Here is a 21,665-nt window from a genome sequence, read left to right on the forward strand (position 1 = left end):
TCCCTTCCCCCGTGTTGTCGGGGGCTTTGAGTACTTGTACGTTGCAATCGACAAGTTCACAAAGTGGCCAGAGGTGGAAGCAGTGAGGAAGGTGACGGTGCAGTCAGCCATCAAGTTCTTCAAAGGACTAGTGTGCCGTTTTGGGGTACCCAACATGATCATCACCGACAACGGCACATAGTTCACAAGCCATGCCTTCATGCAATACATTGAGGATCACGGCAGCAGGGTCTGTTTTGCGTCCGTGGCAGATCCATGGAGCAACGGCCAAGCAGAGAGAGCAAATGCTGAAGTTCTGTGAGGCTTGAGAACGAAGACTTTTGACAGGCTGCGCAAGAGTGGAAGGCACTGGATTGATGAGTTGTGTCGGTTCTTTGGTCGATCAGAACGACCCCAAATCGAGCCACCGGCAATTCACCCTTTGCCCTGGTCTACGGGGCAGAAGTAGTTCTCCCCACGGAACTCATATACGGGTCACCTCGAGTGCTCCCCTATGATGAGCTTGAGCAAGAGCGATTGCGGCAAGATGATGCAACGCTCCTTGACGAAGATCGTCTACGGGTGGCTGTGAGAGCAGCACACTACCAGCAAGCCTTTTGCCGCTACCATAGCCGCAAGGTTCATGCCCGGAGCTTTGAGGAAGGCGACCTTGTTCTTCGGCACGTTCAGTCGGCCAAGAATTCCAACAAGTTGACGCCAAAATCGGAAGGCCCTTATCGGGTAACACGAGTCACCAGGCCCGGCGTAGTCTGGCTAGAGACCGAAGATGCCATTCCAGTGAGCAACTCCTGGAACATCGAGCATCTCCGCAAATTTTACCCATAAGGCGCGGCTGCAGGGCCTCCCGGCAAGCCCCCCTTTTGTATAAGCCTTGCCGGCAAGGCATGTAACCCTTTGTACAAAGCCAGACGTAGAACCTGAGCATTAATAAACGAAGCGTTGGCGCCCTAAGTTATAACATGCATGCTAGGTCGAGTCTCTCCCTTGGTTAGGGTTGATAGTGCTTGGCGGCGGCTAACCCCTAGCTTAGAGGTCGAGTGTGCGTCTCTCTGTTCTTCCCTGTCTTCTTTGGTTTGCAGGGCATATAAGTATTCTTGCCAAGTCATTTTGGAAGAAAGGAGACGGGCCGGCGTCCGGACCCTGGCAAGCCAAAGTTGCCGGGGGCTGCAAGAACAAGGATCCATCCGCGGCAAGCCAAGGTTGCCGAGGGCTGCAGATGCAGATAAGTTCTCTATCCTCTATCATGCCTTTCATTATGGACTGGGATATGTGACACCTCGCTTTACTTCTAGGCTACCATGCTCCCTTTTCTCTGAACCCAAGGATTATCTCCTAGGTCCGGATCTGGTCGTAGTCGCCGCAGCAAAGAAATGAAACGAGGGGCCTAAGCCCACCTCATCCCTGCCTCCGACAAGGGCGTGAGAAAGGTCGAGCGAAGTGGGGGGACGGCAAGGCCTGTTGTCGGGCGAAAAACATTTACCTTAAAAAATAACAAGGATTCACTCCTTGCCGTGGGTTCCACCCGCGAACGAAAAACCCGGCAAACATCCCCTTTTCATTAAAAAACATCCCGTACAGGTACAGTTCATACGAAATGAAAAACATGAGCAGGGGGGTTACAAGTTCCAAAGTTAACAAAGGCCCAAAGGCTTACAAGACTAAAAAGAGATAAGATGCCCATAATCCCTTTCTTGTCCCTCTCCTCAGGAAATGAAACAAGAAAGCAGAAGGGAAAAAGGGGCACCTAGGAGAGCTATGAGTGGAAGAAGACACCAAGAGAACATCTCGGTGGTCGTCCAAAGGCTGGATGCTGATAGCGGCGCCGGAGGAAGAGCTCGAAGACGAGGCGTCATGACGTCAATACGCGATGAAGGCGTCGGTGCCCGCGTACTCCAACTTGACGGCCCTGCCGCCCGCCCCTTCCTCTTCCACAACCTACCAACGCCAGCTGCCCAAGGAGACGACCCCGAGAAGTTCAAGGAGTCAGCGACACGGATGATGGGGTCGACAGTGCGGCCGGAGCGGTGCCCGACGCCTAGTCGGACCCGTCATCGTGCCGCCTGCTACCCTCGTCATCGCTGCCGGTGTCTTCCTCTCCACTCTTGCTCGAGGAGGAATCTTCATCATCGGAAGAGCTCTCCACGCAGCACCTTACGCGAGTCCCGAAGTGCCCAAAGATCTTGACGGAGAGGAGCCCACTCTCCATTAGTTTGAAATGGAGAGTGAGCCCCTCCGTCAAGTTGTGGATGCGAGCGAAAGTTTTCCACCCTCGGCAGAGATACATGACGTGAGGGCGGGGAACTCGATGTTGTCCCATGTGCTGCTGTTCCCGCAACCCCTCATATGCAGCCGCAATGCCTGCGGCGGATCGAGCTCCACCTCCCACGCAAATGGAGTCGGAAGGCGAAGACGACGGCGCGGTGGCTGGCGCAGCCAGATAAAGAACTCGCAAGGGTTGTCCCCGACGTGGCCCTCCATCGAAGGAGGGGCTGCTGGCCGAGGCGAGGCTGATCTGCCGCCCCGTCCTCCTCTCCCTCGACTGCCATGATGGCCTCGACCTCGCCCCCTCCCATTCCCTCTAGCGGCCGGCTCCGCCGCTACGAGCTCTTGGGGAGGAGCGATGCGTTGTCCGACCGAGAACCTCGCCGCCACCGATGAAGCATCACCACGCCCCCTCGCCATGGCAGAAGAAAGGAGGAAGCAGGAATGGGGAGAGGCAGGTGGCGAAGGGTTGAGGGGCGCCATTCCTTCTGCTTCCCTCTTTATAAAGGGGTGGGGGCGAGGCTCGGCCGCCCCTCTCGGCCAAATCGGCCCGTTGAAGTGACAGCAAGCGGGGTCGTCGATCGCCCTCCCTGCTCCATTGGAGGGGTGTGGGAAGCGACCCACGTGCGCGCGACTTCCCACATCCCGCGTGCCTATCATTCGCTCTGCATCATGCATGCAGCGAACGTGGCACAAGGGATGAGCGCAGTGGGACGCGTGGAGCGACAGTTCCCAAGCGAGGGCAGTAAATGAGCAGCGGCCCTGCGGTCTCGAAGAGACACGCAAGCGGCCTCTTTACTGTCCACCACAAGATGACGCCAGCAGGCGTCCGTCATGCGTGTGCGCAGGACCCCCACGTCGCGCGTTCAACGCAGGTCGTGGGAAGTGCAACAGACAGAACAGTTACCATGGTCAAATCTGCCCCGCCTGCCCGCACACTGTTTTGGGCCTGGCCCAACAACGTGTCGCACTTATGTATGGCCCAGGCCCGGGGGCTCCTGTCGGTATACAAAAGTAGGGGCTCTCCTTTTGACCCCTTTACTTGTGCACGGGCAGTCGAAGCCACGCGCCATGGCCACACATAGAAGGGCAAAGGGGGGAAGCCAGAGAGAAGCCGAAGGCTCGAGATAAACATGGCAACATCAAGGACCAAGGCCACAAAGTGTAGATGGACGAAGCAGTTTCCCAGGCAAGACCCTTGCCGGGGCAACCTCAGCATCCCCGGCAAGGCCCTTGCCGGGGCAGCTCGCCCACACTAGCAGAACGAGCCACCCTTGAACCCACGACCTCCAATGTTAATAACCACGTTGGACCAGGGTTCGGGAGGCACCTCCTATGTGGCATGCAGATCTTTCTGAAGACATAGAATGCTCAAGATCAAATGGGGGTTGAGAGGCAACAATCCTCACCGAAGACCCTTACCGAAGAATTCCACGAGACCCCCAGCGCCACGGCAAGACCCCTGCCGGGCCACCCGGCAAGACCCTTGCCGGGCCACCCGTCAAGACCCTTGCCAAAGGTGACAGCAGGGCCACTTCCAGGCCCGCACCAACACTACTAGGGAAAAGCCTATACACAGAATCTTATCAGCAGCGCGCTTTAAAATAACTCGCTGCTGCTAATTAGCAGTAGCGTGCCCAGCCGAAACTCGCTGCTAAAACAAATATAGCAGTAGCGCGCCCCCTCAAAGATGCGCTGCTGCTATAATTCCCACGAGGCCGCCGCGAGGCTAGTTATAGCAGCAATGTGTTATACCTACACGCGCTACTGCTACGTAGCATAGTAGCAGCGCATTTCTCAGATAAGCGCTACTGCTAAGTTTCCTACGAAAATTTAGTCCCACCTCGCTCCGTGAAGAGAGTTTCTACCACCTTAAATATGTTACTTCTCAAACTTTGACAAGCACTTGGTCTTCATTGAACTCTATGTGTAGAATTTGGGGCTGCAATATGAGTCTTCACCTGTTCCTAAACCGGTGAGGACTCATATTGACAAATCAGATTGTACACAAAAAGATCGTTGATGATCAATGTATTATTGATATATTGAACAAACTCTATTTTTACATGCTGACACATAGCAATAACGCTTTATTGTGAAAGGCGCTGCTGCTAGATAGCTTAGCAGTAGCGTCTTTTCCTACAGCGCGCTACTGCTAAGCCATTCATCTCCCACGCCCATCTCCTCTATCCGATCCACTCAGTCACACACTCAATCCTCCGTCTGCGCCGCGCGCCGGTCCACCCCCGTCGCCCCTCCTCCGTCTGCGCCATGCGCCGTTACCTCCTCCTCCTTGCTGGACTCGGTACCGGCCTCCTCCTCCGTCCTCCCTCTCCTCTCGCCGCTGGCCGGCCCCTCCTCGCTCCGCCTTCCTCCTCCGTCCTCCCTCAACTGGCTGCGCCGGCCGGCCCCTCCTCGCTCCGCCTTCCTCCTCCGTCCTCCGTCAAGTGGCCGCGCCGGCCGGCCCCTCCTCGCTCCGCCTTCCTCCTCCATCCTACTCTCTTCTCCCTCCTCGAGTCGCCCCTCCTTCTCCCTCCTGCTCATATGCAACATTTTGATTTAGTTGATATAATTTAGTTGATTTAGTAGGCTAGTTGATTTAGGTAACTTAGAACATTTTGATTTAGTTGATTTAGAAAATTTTGATTTAGTTGATTTAGTAGGCTAGTTCATATGCAACATTTTGATTTAGTTGATATGATTTAGTTGATTTAGTAGGCTAGTTGATTTAGTTGACTTAGAACATTTTGATTTACTTGATTTAGTAGGCAAGTTGATTTAGTTGATTTAGAACATTTTGATTTAGTAGATTTAGTAGGCTAGTTGATTTAGTTCACTTAGAACATTTTGATTTAGTTTATCGTTAATCCTTTGCTCATATTGCTTTAGGAAAAATGGCGCCACCACCACCACCACTATGTCGACTGTGCAAGTCAAGATGCGCCAGCAACCTTGCAACTGGCAAGCTGTTCGGCATCTACTTCCAGCCGAGTTTTCGTCATGCGGCGGTAAGAAATTAGATGAAATGTAATAACTATTTTATTTTTAGTGTTGGCATTACTGCATTGTGTCATTTTGCTTATTTTACATAGATCGTCCCATGCAATGTGAGGTTGAAATTCAATAAGCTGACAGGAGACACTATGACATTTGAGGCTCCTGGGGGGGCGTACACTATGGAGGTCGAGAAAGGATGCAATATGTCGCAGATTGGAGGATATGGATGGGCCCGTTTCGTCGCTCGCATGCGTCTTACTAGTGGTGAGTTGATCAGCTTCTCCTTCCGAGCAGAAAGACCCAAGCTAGCTGTCATTTATCTCAACCTGGTGGAAGATGATGAAGATGATGAAGATGATGAAGATAATGAGGACCCACTCGATGAAGATGATGAGGACCCACTTCATGAAGCCATCGTAGCTCAAAGAACAAGGCTGAGTGAGGAGGAGGTGTCCAACCTGTGGGACATAAATCCGCCACGTGCTGACTTTGTCGGGGTGCCATTCGTGACCCACTTGACAAATACCATGGTTGATCGACATGATATGGTATGTGATACTTAAAAATGCAAATTATCCGGTGAATTACTTAGTGTACAGTCCAATGATATGGTATGTTGTGTGGAATCTAGTCGATGATATGTTTTAGTGTAGAGTTCGATCACATGCTTATTAGTGTTGAATCTAAGGAAACTATTAATAGTGTAGATAATCCATATGTACTTATTTGCGAGGCTATTTATTAATTGATATGTTTTTCTTATTCAGAAATTGGCAAAGAGCATATCTGTGAGTTATGGTATCGAGCCTGGTGAAGAAGGCTCATCTGGACTACGCCTTACTGCAAGGGGCTCCGTCACAACCTGTACTTACTGCGTGGACATGGATGGTCGCACACACTTAAACTTGGTTGGGTGGAAGAAATTCCTCGATGGCAAGAATCTTCGTGTTGGACAGGCCATCCTAATTACTATCAGGAACACCAACCGCCCAGGCTTGAGGATGATGATTGTCTTCGATATCATCTAGAACTACATATGTGTGTGTGTGGCTATATCATCTAGAACTACATATGTGTGTGTGGCTATATCATCTAGAACTACATATGATGATCGTCGTCGATATCATCTAGAACTACATATGATGATGGTCGTTGATATGACCTTGTACTGCTTTGAGGATGCATGTTGACTATGCATGAAATTATTATCTAGTACTCCCTTCGTTCCAAATTACTCGTCGTGGTTTGAACTAAAACCACGACGAGTAATTTGGAACGAAGGGAGTACTACCTAGTAATGGTTTATGAATTTGATATCTACTAGCAGTACCTAGTATCTAGTATCTGAAAGGGAAACTGAAAGGGAAAGGGGTAATGGGAAAATGATGAAAGATATAGCAGTAGCGAGGGATGGCAAAATCACTACAGCTAGTTAATAGTAGCGCGTTCCTAAAAAGCGCTGCTGATATCGTCAACAGTAGTAGCGTGGGTTAGGGCCGCGCTACTACTATGAGTTAGCTGTAGCGCCTTATTAGTAGCGCGGCCACCCGCGCTGCTGCTAGCCTCAAAACCTGCGCTACTACTAGGGTTTTCCCTAGTAGTGCAACCACATTCCCGCCGCCCTTCACATACAGCTGCCAGCCCAACCAGCTAGGCAGGCACCTGCGTGGCAACATGCAGCTTCCAGGCCAACTCAGCACACACTTGCGTGGCGACATGCAGATCTTCGTGGAGGCTCTACCACCGCGCCACCTCGCCACTTGCCTGCCTACATGGCATCGCATGCATCGCTGGCCAGGGCGCGTGTCGAAGCGAGGAGGAGCAGCGACGGATGGGACGAGCCTCGCTCCCGACCTCAATGAAGTGAGGGACACCTAAGACATGCATTAAATGCATCTTGTCCTGTAATACAGGCGATAAGCTTGCAACACTGTAGGCTCTTTCCACCTCCTGTGTGCCACTGTGGCAGCCCCTTTCGCCTATAAAAGGAGGCCCATAGCGTACAGGAAAAGGATTCGGCTCTTTTGAACCACGCAGCACCCGTAGCTAGTTGAGCTCAAGAACACTCAGTACATCCATCAAGCAGGACTAGGGTTTTACGCATCCTTGCGGCCCGAACCTGGGTAAACGATCCTCGAGTCAACTACCAATCCTGCTCTTCTCACAACCCCGCGCCCCGCAACCGTAGTAGGGATTCTTGTGATCCCATAGGTGTCGTTTCCCACCGACAGAAGGGCGTGCTTACACATTATGAAGATACATTAAAATGTGCAACAGCCGTGGTTTGCCCACCCTTCTTGGAAGATGGCCACTTGTTCGACAATGTGCCATTGAAGCCGGACTGTGTGAAGTGCTACGTGACTGAAGTAAAGCATGGATTCAATGAATTTGCCCTGAATAATGTCCTAGGAGACTTTGATGAGCAAAGGACCTTGGGAGAAACACTGTTACATCACATCCAGTGGCCACGAAAGGAAGTAGAGTTCATCGATGAGCCCCGACAAGAGCAACCACTGTCGCCCCTCAACTGCTAATGCTCTCCTTTCCACGGCATCTCTCGTGGGCTGACGCATCAACCTGTGATCAGCCGGCCCGATTTTGTGGCGTATAGGCCATGTCATCCTCCGCCCCAAAGCAGCCAGTGGTAAGGCCTACAACTGCTGAAGATGCACCACATGTTCAGATGCCGGCCGCTGAAGCAGCGGGCGCAGACCCAGCTGGAGCACATGCTCAGCAGACCAACCTGGTGGAACAGACTGCTAAGCAGTCTGATGCTTCGGAACCGCCTGCTAAGCAGTCTGTAGGTCCAGAACCAACTGCTCATCAGTCCGCCGGTCCACAGTCGTGTTATCATCATACCAATGCGTTAGCACTTCCTGCTCAGCAAACCAACGTTGGCACGACCTCCTCAGCACACCGACAAGTTGCCACCACCTGCGCAGAAACCCGACATAGCTTGAACACATGGTCAGCAGTCCGATACCTCTGCTCCTACAGCCCAGCAGTACATCACAGCAGCAACAACAGCTCAGCGGTCTGGCATAGATAAACTGTCTGCTAAGCAGTCAGTCCAAGATTGACCGTCTGCTTGGCAGTCTACCTTGCAGGAAACCAGACATTCTACCAGAAATGCTTCAAGTACCAAGAAGGAAGTGGCCAAAAGGCTACACTCACGACCACGAGGAAGCGCGGCGGGAAAGTGAAGAGGAAAGAGAATGATTGCCTCTTGCTTAAAGCACTCATCTCCCAGAACCAAATTAATAGCAGCTTGTTCGAATCAGGGAGTAATATTATTTCTGACGCCATGGATGACGAAGAAGTACGTTTGTTGCTTGCTAAAAGTAAAGCAGAAGCACTTTAAGCATGCTATTACGTCCATGGCCAGCCATTTCTTGTTGGTGAATACATTGATGAGTGCAGCTCCTATTGCCGCGAGTTACATGAATATTGCATGGATCTAATGTCAGCAGGTCATCATGGTTTGCTAGTCCACTACAACAGAGATCATTTCCGACACGGTGTTGGTTCCATCGATGTGAGTTTAGAGGACTTACATCTCTTCTTCAACTTCAACATGCTCGATGCCACTCTTGTTAGATGCCTGATTTTGTAAGTACTTAACAAACTCTGATCAACTTCTCCATACAAGGTTGTAAATGATAAACAGCTAACTGCATTTTATTCCTCTCAGGGGATTGAACGCATAGAGAAGAAAAAGGGACATTGTGTATTTCATAGATCCTGAATTAGCAAATGGCATAACAATACATGGTAAGGACCTACGGGACTGGGCCGTTAACACGGTTGTCCTTCTCTTTGAAAACACGTCCCATGCAGAATCACTTCTCTGGACATATGATGAACGGTAAGTCAAGTAAACAACCACACATACACTTATTGTCATTCAGATTTCGACATAATTCGTAAGTTCATGGCTTTCTTAATATGTAGCAATCACTGGATATTGGCATTCATTGTTCCAAACAAGAACACAGTTTACTACATCGATTCTCTCAGAGAGTCAACAAACGCTCAGGATCTGATGCATCTTCAGCAATTCATGGATAGGTATTGAATTTCATGATGTTGAAATTAATTTGCATTCATATCTGGTTCAATAATTGATGTTGTCAAAATTCATCATCATTTGCACTTTGCTCGCATTATGGAAAACCAAACTAGGGAACATGTTCAAGAGGGAACTACGTCTGCAGCATGAGATCGTTTTTCCGGTAACACACCGAAATCCATTATTTTCAGAAAATTTATCCAACAGTCTGCAAATACCTTTCCTTACGCTAGTCAAATGTTCAGGCTTCTAAATAAACCTCTTTCTATTTTGTCCAAAGAAAAAATAATACATCTAACACCGGTTAGGTTGTTCCTAACAGGACAAATACATGACTAATTATGTACAAAAAAAATTAGTGTCCTCAGAAAGAAGCAGGGACCAACCTTTGTAGATACTATGTTTGCAGACACATGATCTCCATCTGCAAATCTGCTAATAGTCATGACGATCCTCGTGAATTAGTACCGGTAACTCTATCTTAATTAATATCTTCTACTCCACTCATATGGAACATTACGATCTTAAAAATATTGCAGCTCATCTTAAAACCGAGGACCCCTGAACAGCTCCCGGCTGGTAAATTGCTGATGGTTCGTAGATTTACCAGCGACTTCTTCCTGGATCACTACATCAATCCCACTAGTGATAATGAAGATTTCAGCATGTCTTCTCCTGAAACATTGAGTAAGAGTTAGCCGCTAAACATATACACATGTATCCATTGTTTTCCATTTGATGAGGTCTTCGTATTTCGTACACTATGATTAATTATGTAATGCATATATGTGTGGACAAATCATTGGAATTTAGCTACCATATGTTCAATTGCAATTGTTGCGAGATCTGATGAGTGTTCTTCCTGTGGGCACTATTTGTTCAATTGAAAATTGTGGTGAATTTGCTTTTTGCGTGCTGATTCAAAATGGGATATTCTTGATTATTTGTTCAATTGAATATTGTGGTGAATTTGCTTTTTGCGTGCCGATTCAAAATGTGATATTTTTGTTAATTTGTTCAACTGAATATTATGGCGAATTTGCTTTTTGCATGCCGATTCAAAATGGGATATTTTTGTTTTAACCTGGCAATTGCTCCGCACATGGTTCAACTAAATGAGTGTGTGCGATCCACATCGAAAAGCATACGTCAATCATAGCGGAACCGTCGGTGATACACAGCAGATCGCAAACGATTTGCAGCGCTACTACGTGTGCGTAGGGTCTCCAGAACCATTTGTGATATCGCGTTATTGCACACGAGAACTCCGAGTAAACCGTGCCTAATGTAAAATACAATCACAGTCGTAATTTTTTCAGGAAACGTGTGTAATCCCAAACGAAAAGCACACGTCACTCTTGCGGCAATCGTTGGTGATACCCAACAATTCACTAACAGTCTGCAGCACTTGTATGTGTGAGAAGGGGCTCCTGAACCGTTTGTGATAGAACATTACCGCAGATGGTAATTGTTGGCAAACGTGTGCGATGGAGTCTTGCATTGGAGACGGGTTATGCAAAAAAACTCTTGTGCAATGGGGCACAAATCACACACAGTTCATATGTTGGCACATGTACCTTACATATTGTTTCCCAAACGGTTCATTATGATAGACCGTATGGTTTCACTACGTCATTAGAAACATTTAATCACCGATACCACACGTGCGGAAGAATTTAGTGTGTGCTGCATCGCACACGATTACATTTTGGAAGGCCTCTGGATCACTGCTCCATATCCCCGACGATTTCTAGGTCGTGTGGGAAGGACACCCTATCGCGCACACTCACTTGGCGACGGTCCCAAATGTCATTGTGGAAAGGGGTTAAAAACCATTTGGATAGTACCAACACGTACTAGTGTAAGGTAACCCCTTATCTCTGATATTACTATTCATCCAACCTAATTTTAAGGGGCATCCTACAGAATGCTCTGCTAGAATCATACTCGTCGATTAGGAAGAGAGGTGTGAGACAATGCGTGAGAGACAGGCCTAAACATAATGTGCGTTGGGAGACACGTAGGCAGGTCTATGTATATAGAAAGGATCGATGGGGATTGTGCATGTGTATGCTTGTGAGAGGAAGGGTGCTTGTTATAAAGGTTAGTGAAAACAGTCGTAAATGGTTATGGGAGGGAGGGAGGGTTATATCGAGAGCATGTCTGCGAGAAAGACACCTCGGGAGAGAGTGTGTGAGCATGTGTGAGAGACCGCCGGTTGAGAGTGAAACTACACGTAAAATACGGATGTACACATTGATTAAAAATATAAATTGTACCTAAATATTAGGATGGGTCATGATATTTGCAATTCGCGTAAGGAACGGTCATTGATCCACCACACATCTAGATTCTATTGAATTTGAGCATGTCTATGTTATTATTCGACATAATTTATCCACATAGTTAGTATTTTGAACTCCAGACAATGCATCGCTTTAGCAATCGAATATAAACGTGAGTATGGTTCATGTTGTGTGTGTAAAGCACATTATATCCCTGGTACGCGTTGGTGCTATACAAATGGTTTTTACCCCCTTTCCGCACGGCATTTGGAACCGTCGCCTAGTGAGTGACGGCGATAGGGAGTCCTTCACACACGACCCAGAAACCATCGGGGATATGCCCTACTGGCACACACACTCGGCAAAATGAGGTCGTGTGCGACCGGCGAGCGCTCAAATACGAAAATACATACAGTAGAGCTAAAAATACAATTATACAGGCAAAATTGTTTCCGGTCGCAAGTACATCCCAAACAGTCAGTTCCCGCTAAACATTTCTGTTCGTATGTACATCCCACACAGTAGCTCCAAGGAGAACGTTTCCGTTCACAGGTACATCACACACATTTTTTCTCGATAAATCGTTTGTGATAGTGTTGCCATTGCACACGATATTAACAATTTTATCGTTTGCGTTATTGAATGCATCAGACACGGCCAGTAGAAGAAACTGTGTGGCAAAGGCTGTCCATCACACATAGTTTTTATGTGGTAAACATTTTCGCAAGGTGGCCTAACGCAAATAGTTTTCAATAGAAAGTCGTGTATGATTGTTCATTGATCCAGCATAGTTTATTCCTGGAAACTGTGTGTGTTGCATGAGGTCATTGCCCACGGTATTTTCTCAATAACCGTTGCAATAGCAAAACCCAATTAGCAGGCTAATTCACCATTAGCAGGCTAATTCGCCATTAGCAGGCTAATTGTCTTATTATTAGTTATCCATTTATTAATCTAATTGGCATTCATATTAAGCACATAATATATTTCATTTCCATATTAGGGAAGCAGGATTTCATAATTGAAATACATCACAGTATGACATGATATAGCTTCAGCACTCATCTACCCCATAACACAACTGCACCAGCACCAAGTTTCACATGCAACATGTAGAACCTTTTGAAATTGGCGTCATAGATGGTATACAGACAGATGCATCTCATCTGGAAAACTGCTCAAGCGGAAGGGAAATATTGAGCCTTCATTCATGTTGAAGGTCTTTACAACTTTAGGCCAGTGCCTGTGGATGATTGACCGTCCGTCCTTCGTCCTCTTCAGGAACACTTCAATATTGAACCATGGGTGTTGTATGGAAACCTTCCTCGCCTCCTGACGATAGAGGTGGTTTGGGAGGTAATCATCAGTGAACTGCTTTCGAAAGGCCTGAAAACAAGGATGTGCATAAATATCTTCTCTATATTGGAAATGGGGCAAAGGAATAAAAAATGCAAGGTATAATAGTTAGTACCATCTTGTAGTGAACTGATGTCTTCTTCATTGTGCAGACAAAGATCTTGTTGTTTTTATCGCTAATTTCTTTCTCCTAACTATCTTTCTGAGTTCCTTGACTTCATTGATATTCATGGACAACTCATTTCCCCATATGCAAAAAGGGTCAAATAGTGGGTCAAAACCTCTGACAGCAGGACCTACATGTGCAAGACGAAATTGTTAAAAACATAAATATTAGAATGGTTCCTGCAATTGCACAATAATGTGCTATTAGACAATGGACCATGCACTTGCTAACCTCGATTGTAAACCTTAGTGCTTCCCATTGTTTCCCTGAAACACATATAAGGTAATTAGTCATCAAGTTAAGTATGGGTTTGCATGCTATCAGTAAAATATATTGATGAAAAATAAGGACATTGCAGATTCATCAGATTAATTCAAGCCACATGGAAAACCCATTTATCCAAACCAAGCATGATTAAGAACTAGGAAATATAGCACCTGTATATGTTTCTCATGTATTAAGTGCAGCCAAATTCGATTTATTCCTCACATGGTATACAATAATAGAATGCAGCCACAACAATTGAACATCACATTGAAGAATTGAACCAAGCAGTTAACTAAACACCACAACAAATGAACCAAACATTAATTGAGCACCATATTGCACAATAGAACATACTCCTAATAGAAGATCAGACAGTTAACCAAACCAAGCATGCTTAAAAACTTGGAAATATAGCAATTGTATTTGTTTCTCATGTATTTGCTACAGCCAAATTCAATTTATTCCTCACATGGTATACAATAACAGAATGCACCCACAACTATCGAACATCGCATTGCAGAATTGAAGCAAACGGTTAACTAAACACCACAACACAAATGAACCAAACATTAACTGAGCACCACATTGCACAATGTATAACCAAACCAAGCATGCTTGAAAACTTGGAAATATAGCAATTGTATTCGTTTCTCATGTATTTTGTAAAGATAAATTCGATTTATTTCTCACATGGAAGACAATACAAAATTGTGACCTGAAGAATTGATCATCACATTTGCAGAACTGAACCAAACAGTTAACTGAAGACGACAACAAATTAACAAAACAGTTAATAAGTGAGCACCACACTGCACGACATATAGAACATATACACTAGAGCAACAGATTGCATGGTAAAATTAGATAACACAGTTCACTAGAATTTGTGAAGTAAAGGCAGGAGCAGCACATGCAATGGGTAAACTGGGCATGCTTAACCGTCATAGCTAGCAAATGGCAAGGTGCTCCTCTAAGATCTAGGGGTCGACACGAATGGAAGCCATCACGACCTCATTCGCGCGTGCGGCTGTGATTTGCTTCTCCGCTGCCAAATGCTCCGTGAGATCCTAGCTATACTGCATGCACCATGGCTTAGGGCGGCGCTTATTTGGTGGCAGGGTCGGTGATTTAGGTGGAATGTGTCGTGCTCGCACCAGCGGTCGAGACATGTGGGATGTGGAAGGAGGAGGAGGATGGGGGTTGGGTGTGGATTACCTGCCTGGATAGACGAGGCCGAGCAGCGTGAAGGAGGGTCGCCGGCGAGGAGGCATCGCTACTAGCAAGGAGTGAAGGTTTCAACTTGGAAAGGAAGGCGGAAACAGGGGAAATGTGGCTTTTGGTAAGGGGGAGGGGGTGGGGAGGTAGATAATTCTGCGGAAGCCAAAAATTTGGAATCGCTTCAGCGATAAAACGGTCCCTTATTTAGAACTGTGTACGATATGTGAACATCAAAAATGATTCAGATAGCTTAACCCGTGTCTGACGAGTTTGAACATCAAAAATTTTGGTTCGTATTTCCCTGGTTATAGTGGTCATCCATGTCATTACATAATTTGGGTACACAAAGGAGACTACAGCGCACCCACACTTCTTAATCGAGCAAGTTCAGCAATTAAACAGAGCTAGCTGACCTAAACATTACTCTAACAAATTAAAGACCGGTGCTCCTAATTAAACAAAACAAAGAGTACTACTACAGCTGGTGCTCGTCGATCTCCGCCGCCGCCTCCATGTCCAGCTCGCGCCCTACGGTCTCCTTGGCAAGGGGCTCCATGGCATCCATCGCACCATACTCGGCAAGCATCTCGCCATCCGCGTCTGCCATCTATTTGGAAAAGGCCGCCATGAGCTGGGCGTGGGCGGCTGCGATCTGGGCTTGGACGGGCTCCATCGTCGCAAGGTATGCGGCGGAGGAACGAACGACTACTTGAACGCTCTCGGCGATTGCCACCTCTTCGGCCGTGGGTTGCCAATCACTGTCTGAGAAGCTTCGTTCGATTTGTGCTGTGACCGCCATGATCTGGGCATGGGCAGCCTCGACATGGTCGTGGGCGGCCTCCATCAGTGCTAAGGCCGCCGCTGCGGAATGGACAGCTGTGGTGCCGCTCTCGCCAGTTGCTATCCCCGAGGCAGATGTTGCTGCCGCCACCTGAGAAGTAATAGCGGCCGTTTGGGCTGCCTTGACCACCCGGTCACAGATTGCGGCGACGCTCATGCACCTTGTTAGCACGGGCATGGTGGTTGCGGCCGCTCTCTCGCTGGAGTGGGCCACTGAATTTGCCCTCACGATGCGGGTCCACGTTCCCATCTTTCACCGGCGAAGATTGAACAGTGAAATTATATTTGGGGAGTGAGCTAGTGTGCTTGAGACGCCGGCTGTGAACTGTAGCCGATGCACCTTCTCGCGTAAGCCATAGGGGTACTATACACCGACGGTGCTCCAGGATATTTTGTGCTGCATCTCACACAGTTGGTGATAATAAACTATGTGGGATCTACTTGATTTTTCATCTTGATTTGAATTACATAATGGGGTCACAGCGGCAATGGATGGTGTTTGAATTGCTAGACCTTTTATCTGCAGTGAACATGCAACTATATGTGTGTCGTAAAAGAATTGGAATTATTCAGGGTTCGTTTGAACATTTTATACATTAAATTGGTTTTCTAGCCATTTCAGGTGCACAGTTCAAAATTAAACTACATGCACATGCTCCGGTGCACCAACATGGGTTGTAAAATCATATATGTGTCCATGGGTTTATGCTTATGTCCCATGCAAGAAATGGGGATGAAATTCGAAAACCACAGCACCGTGGCTCTCCAGCAAACGTCAATGTACTTGCTTTTGTAATTCTAGTAAATCCAAAATTCATCCGAAATTCATGACACTTGGCATGCTATCATGGAGCGGCATCAACATGTCGTGGTAAAAAATTTGCCCCATTTGGGGCAGGTTTGGTTATAAGCTTCTCATAAACCAGAGCTTCTCACAACAAGTGTGATAGTTTCGGTAAGGAACATTTCATCTTTTCGGACGAAACGATATCCGTTGCCTCTTCTCGATTTCAAATTTTTTTCCTAGTGTCAACATAGAACAACAGGAGTGTTGTGTCAATTTTTGGGATTTTTCGGGGTTCGCTTGGACATTTTTATACATTAACTGAGTTTTCTATGCATGTGCATAATTCAATTTTGAACTACAGGCACATGCTCTAATGCATATAAATTAGTTGAAAATTCAAATTTGTGTCCTTGGTTGCCTGCTTAGGTCCCATGCAAGAAATGTGAATGAATGTCAAACACCCTGCAACCATCACTCGGCCGCAAACATTGAGATACCTGGTTTTTAAATTCCAGTAAATCCAAAGCTCGTGTAAAATTCATTAAACTTTGCATGCTGTCATGGAGAGGCATCAACATGTCGTGGTAAATTTTTGTCCCATTTGGTGCAGGTTTGGGGATATGCTTCTCACAAACCAGAGCTTCTCACAACAAGCATGATGGTTTCGGTAGGGAACGTTTCACCTTTCTGGATGAAACGATATCCATTGCCTCTTCTCGATTTCAAATTTTTTTCCTAGTGTCAACATAGAACAACAGGAGTGTTCTGTTAATTTCTTGGATTTTTCGGGGTTCGTTTGGACATTTTCATGCATTAATTGAGTTTTCAATGCATTTATGTGCATAATTCAAATTTGAACTAGATGCACATGCTCTAATGCATATAAATTGGTTGAAAATTCAAATATGTGTTCTTGGTTGCATGCTTAGGTCCCATGCAAGAAATGGGAATGAATGTCAAGCACCCTGCCACCGTCACTCGGCCGCAAACATTGAGATACCTGGTTTTTAAATTCTAGTAAATCCAAACTCATCTGAAATTCATGAAACTTGGCATGATATCATGGAGCGGCATCAACATGTCATGGTAAAATCTTTATCCCATTTGGGGCAGGGTTGGGTATATGCTCCTCACAAACTAGTGCTTCTCACAACAAGCGTGATGATATCGGTAGGGAACGTCCCACCTTTGGGGACAAAACGATATCCATTGCCTCTTATTGCTTTCAAAAAAATTCTCGTGTCAACATAGAACAACAGGAGTGTTGTGTCAATTGTTTTGATTTTTCGGGGTTCATTTGGACATTTTTATGCGTTAACTAAATTTTCAATGCATTTATGTGCATTTGATCTATATGCACATGCTCATGTGCATATAAATTGGTTGAGAAATAAAATATGTGTCCTTAGGTGCATGCTTAGGTCCATGCAAGAAATGGGAATGAATTTCAAACATCAGGGCACCATTGATTGCCAGCAAAACATTGAGATACTTTATTTTTAAATTCTAGTAAATCCAAAGCTCGTCTAAAATTCATGAAACTTGGCATGCTATCATGGAGCGGCATCAACATGTTGTGGTAAATTTTTCGTCCCATTTGGGGCAGGTTTGGGAATATGCTTCTCACAAACCAGAGCTTCTCACAACAAGCCTGATGGTTTCGGTAGGAACCTTTTCACCTTTCTGGACGACACGATATCCATTAGATCTTCTCGATTTCAATTTTATTCCTAGTGTCAACATGGAACAATAGGAGTGATGTGTCCATTTTTGGAATTTTTCAGGGTTTGTTTGGACATTTTTATGCATTAATTGAGTTTTCAATGCATTTATGTGCATAGTTCAAATTTGAACTACATGCTCTAATGCATACAAATTGGTTGAAAATTCAAATCTGTGTCCTTGGTTGCATGCTTAGGTCCCATGCAAGAAATGGGAATGAATGTCAAACACCCTGCCACCGTCACTCGACCTCAAACATAGAGATACCTGGTTTTTAAATTCTAGTAAATCTGAAACTCATCTAAAATTCATGAAACTTGGTATGCTATCATGGAGCGGCATCAACATGCCATGGTAAAAAATTTGTCCCATTTGGGGCAGGTTTGGGTATATGCTTCTCACATACCAGAGCTTCTCACAACAAGCATGATGGTTTCGATAGGGAACGTCCCACCTTTGGGGACAAAACGATATCCATTGCCTCTTATTGCTTTCAAATTTTTTCTCAAGTCAACATAGAACAACAGGAGCGTTGTCTCAATTTTTGTGATTTTTCGGGGTTCGTTTGTACATTTTTATGCATTAACTGAGTTTTCAATGCATTCATGTGCATAATTCAAATTGGAACTACATGCACATGCTCTAATGCATATAAATTGGTTGAAAATTCAAATATGTGTCCTTGGTTGCATGCTTAGGTCCCATGCAAGAAATGGGAATGAATGTCAAACACCCTGCCACCATCACTCGGCCGCAAACATTCAGATACCTGGTTTTTAAATTCTAGTAAATCCAAAACTCGTCTGAAATTCATAAAACTTGAATGCTATCATGGAGCGGCATAAACATGCCGTGGTAAAAGTTTTTTCCCATTTGGGGCAGGTTTGGTTATATGCTTCTCACAAACCAGAGCTTCTCACAACGAGCATGATGGTTTCGGTAGGGAACGTCCCACCATTGGGGACGAAACGATATCCATTGCCTCTTATTACTGTCAAAAAATTTCTTGTGTCAATGTAGAACAACAGGAGTGTTGTGTCAATTTTTGTGATTTTTTGGGGTTCATTTGGACATTTTTATGCATTAACTGAGTCTTCAATGCATTTATGTGCATAATTCAAATTTGAACTACATGCACATGCTCCAGTGCATATAAATTGGTTGAAAAATCAAATATTTGTCCTTGTGTGCATGCTTAGGTCCCATGCAAGAAATGGGAATGAATTTCAAACACTAGGGCACCATTGATTGCCGGCAAAATGTTGAGATACTTTATTTTTAAATTCTAGTAAATCCAAAACTCATCTCAAATTCATGAAACTTGGCATGCTATCATGGAATGGCACTCGACATGCTGTAGTATTTTTCGTGTCCATTTTGAGAGAAGGCACACTCGAATAATGACAGCCAACAAAGGGATTTTGAAAAAATAGCTGCCACTTTAATATCTCAAACGTTTGTAGAATTCAAACCGTGTGCGTTCTGTTCACCATTCATGTGACACCACGTGTCTTGGTTTTAATGGCTATAGGTGCTGCCGTGCATACAGCTGCTTGACCTTGACTGAACGGGAGGCATGCGAGCACAATGCGGTGCGTAGGCTGACCAAGAGGCATGCAAGCTGTCCTCGAATGCGCGGGCTCACCAGGAAGCGTGCGAGTTGAACGCTGTGCAGGCTCACTAGGAAGCGAGCCCTTTTACTTCCATGGCCGCCCGCCTTCCTCTCCATTAATGGCACCCGAGCCGCTACTTAATACGAGCAGCCTTACTATTCGCCTCCCATTGCCCTCCCTCCCGTAGACCTCCGCCAACGCCATGGCGCAAAAGGATCATCTGCCACTAGTCTTCATGTTTGGTGAAGTCGACTCCGAGCTGGAGGAGATAGAAAATAAGGAGGAATGGGGCCGCATGGACATGGCCCAGAACAAGCTGGCCGCGGTGGTTCCTGCCCCGCTCCCATCACAGCTCCCATCCCTGCGCCAGCGACCATCCCCGTAGCATTGACGGGCTGGTCACCAAGCACTATCGCAGAGCTGGAAGCCGCGGGTGTCAGCGAGGTCTCGCAGACCGCGCGAGCTCGTGTACATGTGAGCGCCAGCGCCCATGCCCGTGCCCATGCGTGCCCCTCCACCCACCGCGGCACCGGTCCCCGTGTGTTTGGTTGCACCCGCCATGACCGTGCCCATGCGCCCCCGCCCCTCAGTGGCATGGGACACCGCCGTCGACCGCTACCTCTCAGCGCCGCTAGCTGCCATCATCCCGCGCCCCGCCCGTCGATCCCGAGACGACATGATGTTTGATTTACAAGTGAAGAACATTCTGTGCTGCATTGAAGACTTCAACAACAATGTCCCGGAGGACGACAACAACGGCGTGGCACACCGCCTCCGCCGCCGCCGGAAATAGTTTTTTTTCTTGGGTTTAATACTGTATCTCGATCATATGAATATAAATTCACAGTATGACTGAATGAAAGATATGGTTTGAGTGAACTTCCGTAATTCTCTCTTAATGTAAATACTTATCAAACGATTTTCTTTTGAAAAAAACGTCAATGGTTTTTAAATATAAAACACTCATCACGAACGTTTTAGTTAGAACACCCGTATGCAAACCGACAGCTTCCCCAGGAAGCCAAGGGAAAATGTGTCAAATAGGATTTTTGCGGCTCTTGATCGCAAACATTTTAGATAGAACACTGTATGCAAAGTGAGAGCAGGATTTGTGCATCTCTTCAACGCAAACGGTTGTTTTGGATGACCCATGTGCAACCACTTACAAACAGTTTGGTAAGATTTGCATCTGTCATATTGGGCATGTTGCCATTTGTCAAACGGGAAAGATTGACATTTGTTGATAGAGTAACATTGCCATTTGTCAACCTTGTAACACTGCGATTTGTCAAAATATGAAGCTAAAAATCACTAGCAGTATCTTGTTTTTGCAACTAAAATTCGGTAATTAAGCATAGATTTCATTCGTAGATTATGCAGTCGTTCTTAATTTATACAAATAGTTCAACTCGACAGCTGAACCGACCAAACTTTTCCCCAATTGTTGCCAACCACATACTGAAATAGCTAGTTCAACTATATATAATTGCTAATTTTAATTACGTTGTATAGTCACATGAAATGAACAAAATCGCCCCTATATACTACTACTACTACTACTACTACTATGGAGGGGCTTTGTGCTACTTCCGGCTGCCTCTCCTCTGTCAAGCGCACTCAGTAAGAGGTAGAGGAGGAGGAGCCTACCGACGAGCTAGACAATTATAATACGGTGTCTGCCACTGCTGCAGCTTCAGCGACGCTCACCTCAAACGCCCTCTGCCGCTCTAGATGACCCCTCTCGAAGCGGTGGTTCTCCTCGTAGATCTCCTGATTCCTCGCCTCTGAGGCGGCGTGTGCCATGGCCATGGCGGCGGTAAGGCTCTTTGCATTATCGACGAGCCGCTCCACCTCCTCCTGCAGGAACTCGGTGTAGCGTGCAAGGTGGCTGACACATGTGCGGCATCCACCTCTGCCTCTCGCCTTCGGGCGGCAGTGGTGGAGCGGGTGATGACCCCGGCGGTCGATGGTGGACTGACGGCCATGGCGGCCGATGATGGGTGGCGGCCACGACCACCACCTCCTGCCTTCGGGCCACGGTGGTGGAGTGGGTGATGGCCACGGCGGCCGGCAGTGGGGTGGC

This window comes from Triticum dicoccoides, chromosome 6B (assembly GCF_002162155.2).
Source record: "Triticum dicoccoides isolate Atlit2015 ecotype Zavitan chromosome 6B, WEW_v2.0, whole genome shotgun sequence".
NCBI classification, from domain to species: domain Eukaryota; kingdom Viridiplantae; phylum Streptophyta; class Magnoliopsida; order Poales; family Poaceae; genus Triticum; species Triticum dicoccoides.